This window comes from Euprymna scolopes, chromosome 40 (genome assembly GCF_053919585.1).
Source record: "Euprymna scolopes isolate OS-2025 chromosome 40, ASM5391958v1, whole genome shotgun sequence".
NCBI classification, from domain to species: domain Eukaryota; kingdom Metazoa; phylum Mollusca; class Cephalopoda; order Sepiida; family Sepiolidae; genus Euprymna; species Euprymna scolopes.
In genome coordinates this window covers 60153952-60172010 of record NC_136521.1, presented here as the reverse complement: position 1 = coordinate 60172010, position 18059 = coordinate 60153952, and positions in this window count along the sequence as shown.

The window sequence follows — 18059 nt, the reverse complement described above, 5'->3', positions numbered from 1 at the left end:
TGACATCTTCATATGTCAGCGAATTTATCCACGATATCGATCTTCCGTGTGGCGTATTCGGTGAATTCGATTGCAATATTCATTTTGATTAGGAACATGTATCGACCCGAGATCTCATCGCGTCATTTTGATGAGGTCTACGATCAACTGAACGTGCATTCTCCATGTATAGATCTACCAATTTGTATTTTATTATCATTAGAAAATCTCAATCTAGTATTGAGCATTGTTGAAATCAATACTGCATGGAATAAATGAAACAAGATATATGGATATATTATATTCTCAGAAAATCTGTGTCTATCTCTCTCTCACTCTCTTTATATATATATATATATATATATATATATATATATATATATTATATTTATAGATAGATAGAAATGTATGCATACATATATACATATATATATATATATCGATGTATATATACTTTTATATGCATATATATAATTATGTATGTATACATATATATATGCATATATATATTGATGTATGTGTACATATAAATACGTATATATCGAATATACATATATATATATATATGTGTTTATATATATAAACAAATATATACATTTTATATATACATATATATATGTACACATACATCAATATATATATATATATACATATATATATATATATGTATATATATGGGGGTTTATATTCTTTTACTCTGTAAACCGTATTTAAAATCGGCTTTTGAATGAAAATGTTCGATATTTATTGTTGAATTATATATGTGTGTGTGTGCGCGCTCGTGTGTGTATGTCTGTGTGCGCGTGTATGTGTGTGTGCGTGTGCGCGCGTGTGTGTGCGCGCGTGCTCGCGTGTGTGTGTGGGGGTGTACGTTTGTATCTGGTCGTCTCTGGGATATGCATATATATATATATATATATATACATGTATATATATATATATATATATATATATATATATATATATATATATATGGCTAGATCCAGCCACTCTATGAGTTGTAGACGACGAAACACGTGTCAGAGGAAAATTATATGTTAAAATAATATATATATATATATATATATATATATATATATATATATATATATATATATATATATATATATATATATATACACCGCTCCGCATGTGGGGGTATCAAATTGGTTAAAGGGAAAATTATTCTCAACTCACATTTAGGTAAAAATGCACTTTCGTAAATAATTGAATTTTTTCAAAACGTATCAAAAAATAAATAAATAAATAAATAACATCTTAATATATAGCTATATACATATATATATATTTAGAGGGAGAGAGAGAGAGAAAGGCTGAGTGGGGAAGAGAGGGATGGAAGGGAACAGAACCGGCGATACTGCTAAGCGGATTCCTCCGAGTAACAAAATGTAGATATAAAATTAAAATTTATTTAATTTATATATATATATATATATATATATATATGCATATATATATATATATATATATATATATATATATATATATATATATATATATATATAGGTGTGTGTGTGCGCGCGCGTGTGTGCGAGTGTGAGTGTGTGTTTATTGGAAAAAATATGCTTATTCAAAAATATTTTATTCATTATCCTTTAATTTATGGAGCTCGATGTATGTTAAACATTACTAGAGAGTATATACAAATAAAAACAAACGTGTTTATTCCAGATTCTAAGTAGTTCTTTATATTATTGTATATTAATTTCAGCCCGTTAAAATGTCTAATACCGAAAACCGATTACAAAAATTTTCACAAATCTCAATACCCCTTATGTCAAATGTCGAGTTTATATACTGAAAATTTACATAATAATTTCGTAGGTAAATGTACACACACACACACAAACACACAGACAGACACACATACAATTTCACTTTTATAGATATATAGACATCATTATCGAAATATTGGAATATATTAAAATTTGGAAGCTAATCACATGGTATACAAAGGTCGTTGCGAAATCAGAGCTTCTATTTTTTAACACCAAAATTAAAACACTGCAGAGCTATGAAATCGGTAGAGGACTAATTTATATATATATATATATATATATATATATATATATATATATATATATATATATATATATATATATATATATATATATATATAATCACGAATAATCAGAAAGCTCTTTTAATGTCGCGGTCATTCAAATCCAGAATACCGTTTGTCACTTACATATCTGTTACCACTCTGAAATCGTCGAACCTATCTTGTAACTGCGCCCGTTTTGTAAACGTTTTTTTATGGTAAAATAAAATTCCAAGACATTATATATATATATATATATATATATATATATATATATATATATATATATATATATATATATATATATATATATATGGTTGGTTGGTTGGTTGGTTGGTTGGTTTGTTGTTTTTGTTTTACAGCATATCAACCCTTTTAAGTTTATTTAATGTCGACTCCAGTTATTTTGAAGAAATTTGTTTTAATAGAATTTGTTTGTTTTCAAGTCGGTGTCTATTTAACGCATAGTTGAGACCCTAATAGGTACTACCACTCCGGGTCAGAGTGGGCCTGGGAGTCAATGACAATTAAAGGGTGGCTCCACGCTCCTGAAAGCCCGCAAACTGGGTTTCCACTATCACATATAGTTTAAGGTCATATCCAGGACCAATATATATATATATATATATATATATATATATATATATTCTTTTTTTTTTAGTCGCTTAAAATGAAAACGATTATCTATGTTCTTAAATAATGTAAGTAAAACCTGATTTTATGCGTCTAAAAATATCAGTTTGCTATATGTATATGTATTTGTTGATAATGTTAATAATATAACTTTGTATCGCTTGCGTATTCAAGTCACAATGGAATTATGTCGCCGATGCAACGAAGTGAAAAAAGAGAAATTAGACGAGATGCAACACCTGTAGATTACTCCAAAGATCACACGACACACATGAATCAGGAAAAAAATAAGTAAAGTTAGAATAGCCCCCTGTGAGTTCATCCGTGCATAAAATATGCCCCCTCTGAGTGCAACCGTGCATAAAATATGACTTAAGCATTTGAACCCCCCATTTATCCCCAAAAGTCCCTAGGAGACGTCAAATACTGGTAAAAATGAACAAACAGGGCAGTTTTAGGTCTTAACATATGTAAATTTGAATTCTGCGCCATGCAAAAAAAGAAATGACTAAATTCATCATTTTCCACCTCCCAATTTAGCCCCAAAAGTCCTCAACGGCTTCACATTTGAGTTCAGCATAATGAAAAACTTCTAAATAGACATATACAGAAAATAGTCGACAAAAATGGTAAAGTAGCACCCAAATTGGTGTGTTTTCATGAGTCCTAAAAGAGCACTTGGGGCACACCTAAAGTTATCGTGAAGTACAGAAAAACATTATATAAAAATCAGTTAGTTTCAACTTTTCAGAAAGTTCTATGAAAATCCAAGGTATCAATATTTTTTAAACAACACAAAGGTCCTAATTTTAGCAATTTTAACCCGAAAGGCACCCTTGTGGGGCAACCGTAAAAACCGTTGTTACATTTTTTACTCATATCATGTTTAATGTTTGTGAATTTTTTTTTAAAGTTCCAAGGCGTAGTAGAAAAGTTCGGACACACAAACGGACGAACAGAGAAACAGACAATAGTCAATTTACAGGTCAACCCTATTTTTGTCGGGGTACCACATGGTATTATGTATATCTCTGATTTTCGGAAGTTATAAACAAAAGTTCAAGAGATTATATAGCCTAAAATTTACAGTTCATATTGTCTGTGAATTTTAAGCCGAGGAGTTTGAAGGACGAATAATTATGTAAGGTGTTATTTGTCATAAATAGCGCTGGTTTGTGAAGCTTTTTGTAATTGTTCAAGGATAGCAGCTTACCATCCATTTATGGCAACATTTCACTACAGCCGGATATTATTTATTAAGGATTCTTCCATTGTTTTAGAGTTGTGTACATCCGTTCTTCTCTCATGAATTTTATAGAGTATTGTATCATAAGCAAATATACCCATCTCGGACACAATATTATCAGGGATGTCGTTAATGAATATCAAGGATAATAGCTGTTCTAGAATTGATCCCTGCGATACTCCTGCATTGATGTTATGCTCTTTCAATGTTCGTCCAGGAATGATAACGTGGATGTTCCTATTGTATTATATTTAGCATGTGTCCAGGTATAGTGCACGGTTTAATTATCATTAGCAATCATTCCTGCCAGATTTTGTCAAAACTCTTGGAGGTATGAAGGCCATATCTCTGTCTTCGTCCGCATTATCCAGTGCACGGTATATGCTTTCAGAGATGACTGTTAAAACACCCGTATTAAAACAATATTGCCTAAATCTATACTGTTTGTCGGAGAGAATATTAGCATTAACGAGGTCGGAGACAAGTGCTTGGTTGACTAAGGTCTCAAAGATTTTCACCTCTCTTAGAAGGGTGGTTCAACACAAGGTCAGATGTGATTTTGAGAAGCTATCGCATTAGGATAGAAACACTGAAATGGAAAAAAATTCGTAAACAGTCCTCCTTGTCATTATTTAGGTGATTAGAAATAAAAATTTCATCATCTTAATTAAGATTGTCATCAAAATCAGCAGCAGCATCATCATCCTCGTTGTAGTATCCATCATTATCATCATCATAAACATCAACTTTACCATCACCATAAATATCATCAGTGTCATTATAATAATCACTAACATCATGGCTATCATTGTCGTCGTCGTCGTCATCATCATCTAGCACTGATAGTTTCAATTATCTAAAACTTTTGCTTGCTATACTCTCCTCTCTCTCTCTCTCTCTCTCGATATATATATATATATATATATATATATATATATACGTATGCATATTCAGATATATAACCCCATATATATATATATATATATATATATATTTCCCTATTTGAAAAAAAAATAGTATAATGACTGTTCCATTTTTTATACACCGATTGTAAGAGAGAAACCATTTATTTTTTATATACGGCTGTTCAAAAGTGACTCCTATTCTTTATTCCGCCCCAGTTGATGATATGTAATTGTAACTTGCATTGTTATGATGATAGATCTTATGCATTCATGACTTGAAAACTTTTTTTTTTACAAGGTGGTCACCACTTATCACGGCCCGGAAGCAACTCAGGGATTAGGGTTATTGTAAGTACAGTACGTTTTTGTGGAGATTTAATAAAGTATCTACTTAAGGGGGCGGTTCATCGGGAATTTGTTTACGTTGGACTTGAAGACATCGAGCATGTAGTCAGGTGGGAAGCAGGCAGACGGAACAGAGTTCCACAGGCGTGCAGTTCTAAGAAAGAAGCTTTGTTCATGGAATCTACGTTTTGATTTAGGCATAGATAAAGAGTGGGGACAGTTTTTGACAGTGGATTCAGCTAGACAGGTGTTTTTCGTAAAAGATTAGCGAGGGTAGAACAGAAATTGGAGTTCAGACGAGCACCTGCCATGGAAATAACTATAACACAAAGATAGGCGTCCAATGTCTCTTCTGTGGGAGAGAGGTTGCAGGGAAGTGAAAAGGGCATCCCCCACTCAGCCATGAATTCTACTTTATATTATGTCAATGCAGGATAGGCTAAGTTTAGCAGCTCCTGCCCAGATATGGCAGCACTATTCTATCCTTGTGCGTATATGGCTTTTATATAGATAGAGAATTGCATCAGTAATGATATATCTTCTGGGGCGGTAGAAGGATCGCACCATCTTTCCAGCGACCTTGGAAACAGACTTGATGTGCGTGTTCCATTTCAGATCAGGGATGAAGGTAACGCCAATAAACTTGTCAAAACATGGGGATTCTCCTAGACAGGAGCCATCCATCTCATTGATGCCAGATGGAGAACAGAGAGTTGATGATAAAAGAAAGGAGTTTGGTTTTAGATGCATTAAAGGTAACTAGCCACGTCTTCACCCACTGAACCACGCGTTCGAGATCAGAGGAGAGAGAATCAGAGAGAGCTTTGTCATTTACTGCCTTTGATGTGTTGCCGAAGATGGGCGTGATATCAGCATATATGTCAACGAATGATTTAAGTATGTGTTTAGGGAGAGCATTGATGTATGCCCTGTATGGACCCTTGAGGGACTCCAGCATTAATACTGCAGGCCTCCGATTTTTGTCCATCAACCACTACTCTTATGAGCCTATCAGAGAGAAAGGATTTAATGATAGAGGGAACATTTCCAGTAATACCGTAGCTGGTAATTTTATGAAGTAGGCCTTTATACCATACCTTGTCGAAGGCCTTTGATATGTCTTGAGCAATTGCCCTAGAAATAGAAGCCTTTGTCAAGAGATTAACTAATCCTATGAGATATAATTGTTAGCACATCTGTTGTAGATCTCGCAGAACGGAAACAATATTGCGTGTCACTACGAATGTTATTTCTGCTGAGGTGGTTGAGTATTTCTCTATTTAATATGGATTCCAACAACTTACTCGTGACACGCAGGAGACTTATTGGTCTGTACTGGGAGGAGATAATTTATCACCTGAGTTCTTAAGTACAGGGCATACTGATGAGGTTTTCCAGGGTGTTGGGAAGCACTTCTCCTTAAGGCAACGCTTAAACAGTTTCGTAACTATGGGAGCAAGTTCTGGTTGAAGCTTTTTTAACACTATAATTGGGATGCCGTTAGGGTCAGCTGCTTTACTGGAATCAGGTTCTTGATTAGCTGGGCGACCTCATGCACAGATATTTGTATGTTACCTTGCGTGCTCTGTGTTATAGAGGAAAATATGGGTGGGGGGTTGATGGCCTTCGTCACATAGGGTGAAATTAGCTGCAAAGTTCTGGACAAATAGTTTGGCCTTGTATGAAGCTTCATCTATTTGTCGCAGGTATTGACGGTGTGAGAATTAAAGAAAAAACAGACAACATTATTGAATTCCTTGCAAAATTGCATTGAGAATTGCGAAAGTTATGTCGGAAAATATATTCTGATGCACTAAAGCTCGATCGTTTGATTGGTGAGACTTACATCTTCGCAGTACTTCAACTTTTTAGTTTAAAAATAAAAGGATATCATTTTGGAAAGATTTTCATATTGAATTTTGTTCAAATATATTTGGTGAAAAATACCCTTTATTTAATTGCTAAATTTAAGTGAAAATTTTTCTACCGTAATAATTGTACGTTTTTATTGCTATCTTCTCGTTTTTTTTTTTTCAGTTTAAATGCGAGGTACCCTGAATAAGTTTCCAGACTTTTTTCCTATGAGCTATTTTTTTTGTTAGTACATGGATGAAACTTTAGTTCCCTGCAATGCATTGCTGTACTGTTCCAACAAATTCTGTAAAACTCCATTGAAGTTCTCTTACGAACGTGCGAATAACCCTAGTCACGGCCTATTTTCTCTCCTCTATTGTCTCATAACGACAACATAAAAACATTTCCTTGATTCTAGGTAATAAGCAAAAATTACAAGAGCAAAATTTGGAATTTCGGAGAGCGAGGAACTCTCTTGATGAACATGGCAACGACTTTTTTATCTTCTCTTCCGCATCTTCAGTTTCTCGCAAATAATTATATGTACAGTTCTCACACTAATATAAAACTCTGCACTTATTGTCTCGACAGACACACGACAATCCTTACTCCTCTCACACCAGTCATCATCTCTCATATACTCTATGTCTTGCTTGAATTTGTTATGCCACTAAAAAAACTTATGCTCGATTCATGCAAGATGGTCTAAAGCAGTCTGAATCATTCCATACGATTTCTCAAATTTAAAAAATAATTTCCTTGCATAACGGTCTGCTAATCTGTCCTCACGTCCAGATTATATTTTTGAATTTCACCATCTTATACGATCACGCTTTAGTAGGGTGTATGCCAATTCCAGATATGGCTGTTCATTTGGCCACTAAAATAAAAATAAAAATTTTATCCTATATTGAGTAGGAGAAGGATACGTGTTGTTATGAATGATAGAGGACTTTCTTCTAGTCAAATTAAGGCGGTTACAGATGCTGATTGCAGTTCAATAACCATCAGACGACACTTACAACAAAAAGGCATGGTAATAAAAAGCGGAAACAAATTCCCCGATTGCTTCCACGTCACGAAGTGGACGACTTAAGATTTGGTCGTGAATACCATAAATAAAATGTGTAGCAAAAGCATGCTTGGTTTTCAAGAATCTACGACAATGTTCAATGCTTGTACAAAAAAGTCTGGAAATTTATTGACGACACCTAGAATACTACGAAAAAAGAAAATAATTATTAAAACAAATGTTTCTTTCAATATATTCAATCGCAGAAGTATGTAATCTATTAATATACATCCTGCGTTAGATATTATAGTATAATTGAAAACATTAGTTTAATTTTACGCAGATGCGTTACAGAAAACATGTACTCCAAACATTACTCTCTCTCTCTCTCTCTCTCTCTCTCTCTCTCTCTCTCTAACGTCGATTATAAAAGACATTACATTTTAATATTCATGTTTCAAATCTGTGCCGCTTGCATTTCATCTTGTAAGTATTTTAATTGTTCTCTGCCATATAAATCTGATTGTATCGTCAGCGTGACCTACCTTGAATTGATTCAATAAAGATGGCGGAAGACATCGCATTTCAGACGACCGCCATATTTTAATAGAACAATCGGCTTACTTGTCGTCACGTGACAATGATTGAGACCTACATTTTCTAAGCATGACATACTTTGTCTCTTTTCAGCAAAGTTTCCTGATGACTGAATGAATTTAAAGAAAGCGACACAGAAATACGCCTACACGTATATTATTTCTCTCTGTGGCTTACCTGTAATACATATATATATATATATATATATATATATATATATATATATATATATATATAAAGCTGAATGTGTGTGTGTGCGTGTGTGTTTGGTCGCGAATAGGTTCCTATATGGTTGACTATTTAAAAAAAAGTGATTACATATAACGATAGCAGATGTATCGAGACACAGGAATGGGTATTTTTGATCTGGCAGAACCGTGGCTCATTAAAATTGTGGGGTCTGCGTTCGCGCCGGGTCCACAAAGTATGGAAATTTAAAAAAAAAAAAAAAAACGTTTACAAATGTTTTTGATATAGATGTACATAATACTACTTTGATAAGTATGTTTTAACTTAAATAGGGATGGTATAATAAAATTGTGGGGTCTGCGTTCGCGTCTAGCCTCCATAGAATGGAAATAGGCACACACTTTAATAAAGACTTTTTATATCTATCTGCGTAAGTATACTTTGATAATTATGTTTCAGTTTGAAGAAATATGGTATAATAAAATTATGGAGTGTTCGTTCGCACCTGCCCTCCATACAATGGAAATGTGTCATAATGTTAACAAGGTTTTTTAATATAGATCCACAGAATATTGTGATAAGTGTTTCAGTGTGAACAGGTATGGTATAATAAATTATGGAGTTTATCTATTTTATTTTTACTTTTACCATATTTTGCTTTGGTTTTGATACCCCCAAATTCGAAGCTATCTCTTTACAACCATTCCTTTTCATAACGTATCATACTTTCATAAATCAGAGTCCATTTACTGTAGGCTTTTTTTAACCCAGTCAACGACGGGTACATTTTCTAGTATATATATATATATATATATATATATATATTTATATATATATATATATATATATATATATATACTAGTTCGCTTTAATATTAGACCCAATATATAGTAATGGTTTTCAAAGTTGAAAAAAATATTACTCGTGCGTCACTATCGAGAATCGAAACCAAAATGTTTAACTTGCTAGTGACTTTTACTTTGACGTAAATGACTGAGTTATGTCGCTATGTTTGCTGCAAGGCTTAAAATTAGAACCATAATGTTTCACCTGGCAAATTACATATTTTTTAATTTTCACAGTTTTGCACTGATTTTCCTCAACTAAACCCAAATAAAGCTTCGCATAAGCTTGCATACCCTATATATTAAGTTTCATGCTTCTAGATTAAAAACTGACAGAGGAATTTGGTAGGTATTTTTCTAAATTAATATTGATGCGCATACATAAATTTATAAAGATAAAGGCTTGTGTTTACTATAACCTTTTACGCCAATATAAATCAATATTTACATAACTATAATTACACTTAATAGTTAACAAAACATGATAATCTCATTAGAGACCGTAAAAACTAATAGGGAGTAAATTTGAATTAATCTTTAAAAGAATAGGCAACCAGATGCAGATTAATGCAATTCCACGAACCATATATAACAAAGTTGTACTTTCCTTAAAAATAAATAGAAAAAAAGTGTTTTAATATAAATATCAAAACACAAAAAGCACATCCATAATAGTATATATATCTCGACGAGAGAAAAAATGTATATTTAAAAGAGTGTAGCCATCAACAATTGTGTTTTTTTTTGAAAGGTTTTCATCATATTTTTATTTTAAAATATATATATATATATATATATATATATATATTACAATAGAAAAATGTGATCATGAAAAGTTATGTGGTAAAGCTTAAAACATGGAAAAATAAAGGACTAGTAGTTTAATTTTAAAAAATATTTTTGATGCTGCAATAATTTCAGTTATAAAATTTTAATATTTTCAACTAGAATATCTTGCCCTTTTCTTTTCCATTTTTAACGACTAGTCCTTTAATTTTTCATGTTGAAGCTTAAGGATATACTATTAATTCTCACATTTTTCTATTGTAATCCATGATTTTTCCCGGCTTTTAGAAATTCACTTGTTCTTTGTTTAATGTCAGTATTATTTTTTTTGCTCCCATAAAAATAACATACACATATGTAATAACAATATACGGAACTCGTCTGCTTTCAATAAAATCCCCTCGATTATCCCCCTTTCATGCTTTCGTAATCTGTTTCTCTTGTTGCTTCTCTGTTCGCGATAGCAGTGAATTAGTAGCAACAGTAGTCGCTGAAACGACGTGGATGCTATGAAAACCATCCATAAAAAAACTTCGCTCACCTCCTTTCGTTTTTTTACGATTTTGAACACTAGTAAATCCATCATAATTTTTGTTTTACTGAACGAAAATTGAAAAACAACCTTTGTCACAAGATCGCCCAAGATGTAATCTATAAACTAATATATATTTTTTTTAATTTATTCGACAAATGAGTGAGCAGTGAGACTTTAAAGCTGTTCTAAATGAATACATCTGCCGCTTAAACATATATTCAAACACTACCCTGCTTGAAGTATATATATATATATATATATATATATATATATATATATATATATATATATATATATATATATATTGTTAGATGGGTGTTGATATACACATTAAAAGGATAATATATTAACTGAGAATATATAGTTACATCTTAATAATGATCCGTGGCAAACAAAATCCTGTACTATTGAATAATAATACGCTTTTAATAATACAGTTTTTAAATTATATCAGTTTAGATGGCTTGATTACTACTGGTCTAATCATTGAAGCACATGTTTCGACACGGAAATACTATAGCAAGCCCCTCTCACTCGCATGGTACACTACAGAGAGTTCAACTGCCATTGCACAAAAACAGCATGCATTTCGCTTGTCCGTACGTCAAAAGTCAAATACAGAAATTAATAGATGTTAGAAACCATTGGTAAGAATGAAATACGCACGGCCAAATGAACGCATGCTGGAATAACCAGAGAGAGAGAGAGAGAGAGAGAGAGGGAGAGAGAGGGAGAGAGAGAGCATGATATAGTAGGAGATATGAACTCGTGATTTCTGGAAATATATAATATTGTAGTGAATTATGGACAATTAGTAATCTCTCCACTATCCAACATTCCGAACGTCGCATGAACTGCAATAGAGAATGCAGAGCTACTTGCCTGCCGATTCCCATCCACCTCCATCTTGAGCCAATAAACAACTCCCTCCCAAATTTCCCTGTGTGGACTGAAACAACACTTGATAATCTGCAAATATCACTTTCACAATTTCACGATATCAGAAAAAATATAGATACATCCAAAGCGTGTAGACCAGATCTTATCCCTGCCATTTTACTATTTTACTTTTGTAATAATGCCAAACTGAGCTAGTCCGTGTACTCTCTAAACTCTATAACGAATGCCTTGCTGAACGTTGCTTCCCTATAAGCTGGAAGATGGTATCTGTGGTACCAGTGTACAGGAATGAAAGTACTGTCTCTCTTAATTATCGCCCTATCAGTCATCTCCCCCTCTTTCCTAAAATTTTTGAGCTAATAATCAAATACGCACTAGTCGACAATTTCGCAAAAGCAAATTTTCTCTTTGACTGACTTTACGCTGTTTCATAAAATGAGCGTCTGTTGTATATTGGTTGAAATTGGAATGGAGATGATATATTAAAACGTGTCTATTTATAAAGGATTTAATGTTTAATTATATTACCAGAGTTAATGTCGCTGTGTGTGATCGTCTAGTGGTCTTTCTATTACATTTGTTCATGTGCCGTTAAGTGTGAATATGTGTGTGACATGTCATTTGAACATACCTTCTGCCGTTTTGTTGGTCCATCTGGAAATTCTCGTCTGGGAGGGAAACTTGATACCTGTTTTGGGGGAGGAAGATTTATTTCACACCAAGACAAGAAATTGGTTCTATAGTTTATTTCACTTTCCCAGATGTCTTGCAGAAGGTGGAAAGTGAATTTGGCCTGTGGTTTCTTCTTCCGGGTCTTCTTTCTACCACGTCAGCGTTCGTTCCCCACCCCCAGCGAAAGGGAGGATACAACAGCGAAGCCGTCTGCTCTCTTCCAAGTCCCAACCAAATCTCATCGATTCAGCTAACCTGATCACATGACTCACACGCAATCCAATCAGCTGATCTTAACTTCTGGTCAACATGTCTACACTATAACTCACCTCTTCTCTCTCTCTCTCTCTCTCTCTCCCTCTCTCTCTCCATTCTCTAACACTTAGGCAATGTTGTTCTACTAGATATATTTCTGAACGTATATAACATGCACTTGATAAGGCAGGCGATACCAGGGTTGTTACTTTTGATATATTCAAGGCTTTTGACAAAGCTTGGCACAAACTTCTGCTAAGGAAAATGAAACCGTTCGGTATAACTAGACGAATATTATATACTAGCAGGACCTGTGGAAATGCCACATGGGGCTCATTCATATGTAAAATATTGATGTTGACATTCTATAGATGCATAGTGTCTCTGATATTATTCTACCTTTTTTGTCAAAACTGCAAAGGTATTTATCTAAGCTTGGACGAACGTCCGGTAAAGCACGGTTGTCAAGTACGCTTAAATATGATATTTTATTTTTTATAGATTTGGTATATAGTGTTATAGAGTTAATGTTCGATCGATTTTTATATCTTATAAAGTTAGGATTTCATAAATAAAAAAATGTATATTCATATGACTTGGGTGTATTAGTATACATATTTTTTTCAACTTGGAAAAGGCCACAGGCACGTTTAGACTTATTTTAAACTTCTTGCATAAATCGGGCATCAGTTTTTGAGTAGCATTAAAGGAAGGCAGGGAGTCTGAGATGGATGAGATGAGGTTTGGCAGTAGTAAGGACATCAGAATACCAGAGTTAAATGGCTATATAAGAATTTAATGGATAAATTCAGTCTTTTGTCTTTAAAGACATAAGTGTACAGTTTGATGTCAGTGTTAAAACTGTACATACAATTGTTCACAAGGAACTGAAGATGCGAAAAATTTGCGCGAAGTTTGTTCTAAGTTAACCATGAAAATAGATTCTAACTCTCCCTATAGTCCAAGATTTGTTTCTTGCTTATTACATAGGCTCAGGGTACCTTAGAGGTTATCGGTTTGAAACAATTGACAAGAAAGGGGTTGTGACGAAGGTCGTTGTAACGCTCACACAATAGGACCACTACGGGACCTTCTGCAGATTATTAGAACAGTACAAGTGGAATGTAGCCGGTTGATCTTATTTCGAAGAGGACTAGAATCTCATGTGTGTATTATCAATAAAAGTATCCATACGAAGAAGTATGGAAACTTATTGAAAGCATTCAATTTTCACCCTAAACAAGGTACAGTGCCACTTTGAAATAGGAGTTCTACTATCGAGGACATAGGTTGTTAAAGGGAGATGAGCAGCAAGATGTCTGTTCAAATTGCGCTTGAACTTCTGCATGTCAGTACAGTTGGGAAAGGAGAATTTCAAAAAAGAGTTCCAAGTCTAGCAGTTCTGGGGAAGAAACTTTTGGAGTAGAAGGCTTTCTTAGACGTAGGGATGTCTACTGTGAAGGGGGGGGGGATTTAGCTGCTTGTCAGGTAGGTCGCAGATATTTTCGTCGAGTGGGTACAAATGCTTGTTGATCGTCAAAGCATTCACCATCAAAATACTTGTAGAACAGGTAGAGGGATGCAACATCTCGTCGATGGGACAAAGGCTGAAGCCTAGACGACAGTTCAGGCCTATCATGTAGGCAACTCTCTTTGGACCCTATTGAGGAGGGAGAGACTAGTAGCAAATGCACCAGCCGAAATGTGACAACAGTACTTCATACATGGGCGAATGGTTGCCTTATAGAGGTACAGGATACTTTAAGGCGTAAGTAGTTTTCTAGCACGGTAGAGAGAGCCCACTTTCTTCGCATATATTGTCGTTTATTGGGAGAGAAGACAGAAACCTTTATTATCGTCACTAATGATACATTTCGCTTTGTCATGTACTAAATCATACAAAGAATCAAAATTTTATTTGTTCTTGTAGAACTCTTAAGCACTTTTGGGAAGATTATGCGGGAAAAAAATTAAGACATGCTCTTGTAGATACACATTTATACTTTATCGATATTTATGAGAGTGTGTTCGTATTATTGCGAGTGTTAGGGTATTCGACATATTAAACACGATTTGGACTCGGATTACACATTATCCGCATCCACATCCACTAGCCAGTCCATGTCTTCTTTGAGGTCGCAACAATGGGATTGTTAATTAAAACGAAAGTGCACATCTGCATATCCTTGTCCTTTGAGATATTCGTGTACAGTGCCGAAAAACAAGATGACTAATTCGCTTTCCAGAAAGCAAAATAATGGGTCATGGCAACGTGCTTCATTCGCTGCGCTGATAACCTGACGCTCCTCTCGCAAAATCAATATATTTTGACGTATGAATAGATCAACATATATAATGCACATTTCTGATATCAAATAGAAAAACTAAATACACGCATATCCCTATGTCAGCTATATTATCTCAAGGGCAATGTCCACAAAGCATTCAATGATTTGCACGTCTACATACACGCACACGCACACACACACATACGCGCCTACACGCACACACAAAGCAAGGGTCACACACTGATTGGATTCGAATCCCTATAACGACATTCCTACAACGCTGATTGGATAATCATAACACACTAGTACCTTGAGTTTAAAAATAATTGTGAATATTTATTTTAAAATATTATCGTTTTAAAAAGCCTGTTTCAGAAAATAAAAATTTAGCTTTGTTTTTAAGAAGAATTAAAGAAAAAGGCGGTCATCCTAAACGCACCTGTAACATTCTGTCCTCTACCGTTGAATACTCTCTGACTGGTTTTGTTGTATATAAGGATTTATAAGGCTGGATTTTTAGCGTCCCAATTGAACTGCAGGCATCAATGGACGATCGAACTAATTGGCACTGTTATTTAAATCTAAAATATTTCTATAGAAAAAGATTCTTGGAAGATATATATTTGGAACAATAAGTCGCAATGAAATATTTACCGGGTCAAATATTTTAAAGCCAGTTCAATCTATATATCTATAAAAGTGAACATGTGTGTGTGTCTGTCTGAGTGTCTTTCTGTGTGTCTGTCTGTGTACATGTCCCTAGGCAATAACTCTGTCAATTTTTAGTCTACAGACTCGAAAGTTGATATACAGGGTACTGAGATTTGGGAAAATCTATGTGATCGGGTTTCGACCAGAAATTTGTCTGGTAAGGGGTCAAAGTTCAACGATTTGACCTTTGAGAAATCTACCAAACTCCTCTGCCAATTTTGGGTCAAAACACTTGAAAGTTTAGATATAGGTTCCTTGGACATGGATCTAACTTAATAACTTGATTTAAACCCAAAACAATAAATGTTAAGGGATCATAATAGGGGTCAAATTTTTAAAAATTGACCTTTTTTTTTTTTTTTGCTCAGCATATACATCCAAACATCCAGGCAATGCCGGAGACCTATGCTAGTTATGTAAAATAATAAAAGACTTGTCATTACAAGACAATTGAGGAGATGAAAGAGGTTGTCCCGACAGTCATTGACATGCTCACGTAAGAGGACTTCCATAAGTTATTGGAACCTCCATAAGTTGTTGGAACGGAAATAAAAATTGAGTCCACATGAGGGAATTCAGAAAAAAAGCTGTAAATATTGCAATTCGTATTGTTGATACTCTCTGATAATTTACTGTGTATGCTTACTGACTTGATATTTATGAGCACCCAATTTACCAACAGTCTTGTATTAATTGCAGGCCAGAGCGAATGCTAGCCTACGAGGTAAAGAGTGACGCTGTGACTAGCCCCGGATCTCCCAACTAGTACTAATTACAAGTTCAAGATGATTACGTAAGTATGAAATACTCTTGTTGGTATGTATACAACTAACTGCTAATATCACTTTTGAAAGTATTATATATATATATATATATATATATATATATATATATATATATATATATATATATATATATAATGCTGGTGTTTGTTTTGATTTTAGCGGTATGTTTTGAATGAATTCAATTATTTACGAAAGCGCATTTTTACCTAAATGCGAGCTGGGAATAAGTTCCCTTGCAACCAATTTGGTACCCCCACATGGGGAGCGGTATATATATATTATTTTTAAAATGTAATTATCCACTGTCATGTGTTTCGTCGTCTACGTCAGCCACTCTGATGAGTCGTAGCCGACGAAACACATGTCAGTGGATAATTACATTTTAAAAATAATATATATATATGTGTGTGTGTGTATTATATGAATCCAATATATATATATATATATATATATATATATATATATATATATATATATATATATATATATATATATATGTATATGTATATATGTATGTGTGTTCTTGCGGCTTTTAACTTTTTAATTCAGATGAACATATCTCAGCTAAAACAAAAATTTATGAATCTAAATCAGCACCATCAGAATCAACACACTTCTGCTAACGCAAAACAAGTGTATTTACCAATAACGAAAAAAATCTTGCGTTCTGGTGGCGATGCAATCGTTAAACGCGTTTTGATATTGCTTAGGTCTTGAAGCATCTCTTACACTGAAAGTTGTCGAAATGCTTGAAAAATGTGGTAGTTGGCAGGTGAGAGAACTGGAGAGTATGGTGGATGAGGAAAAGTTTCTAGGGCAATTCTTTCGACTTCTGCAGGGTCGATTAAGTAAAGTGCGGTCGAGCATCGTGGTGGAGAAGAATTGGATCATTTCTGTTAACTAATGCTGGGTGTTGTTGTCAAAGTTTCTGATGCTTAGCATCATTTTTGTTGATAGTACTAATCAAACATAATGGTTTCCCCTGCATGTAAAACTCTGTAATGAATGAAATTGATCGTAGACCACCAAACAATGAGCATGGTGCATCTTTGACTTCGATAATGTTGTCCAAATTGCCATTTATTTTTAAACATGTTAAAGTGCTCAGCAACTGTCTTGTGGAGCATACTTGTTCATATAATTTTTCTGTTTATTTTTTTTTTAATTTATTCCACCCTTAAGTCATAAACAGGACAGTAACACATGAATTTTTAAGAAAAAAAAGGAATATAGACATCATTACAAAATCCGACAAACGGAATTGAAGTTGCAATTGTGTTTTCTTTTTATTTGCCCATCTTACGAGGATGGTAAGAAAGATAACATCTTGAAATTTGGAATATAGACTTTTGCCATTTATTTGTTATATGCTCTGTAGTTACATTGAGCTTAATAAATTAAAAGATTGGTATGAATAAAAGGTGAAATATAATTGAATAATCACAATTTCCTATAAACTCACACACACAAATATATATATA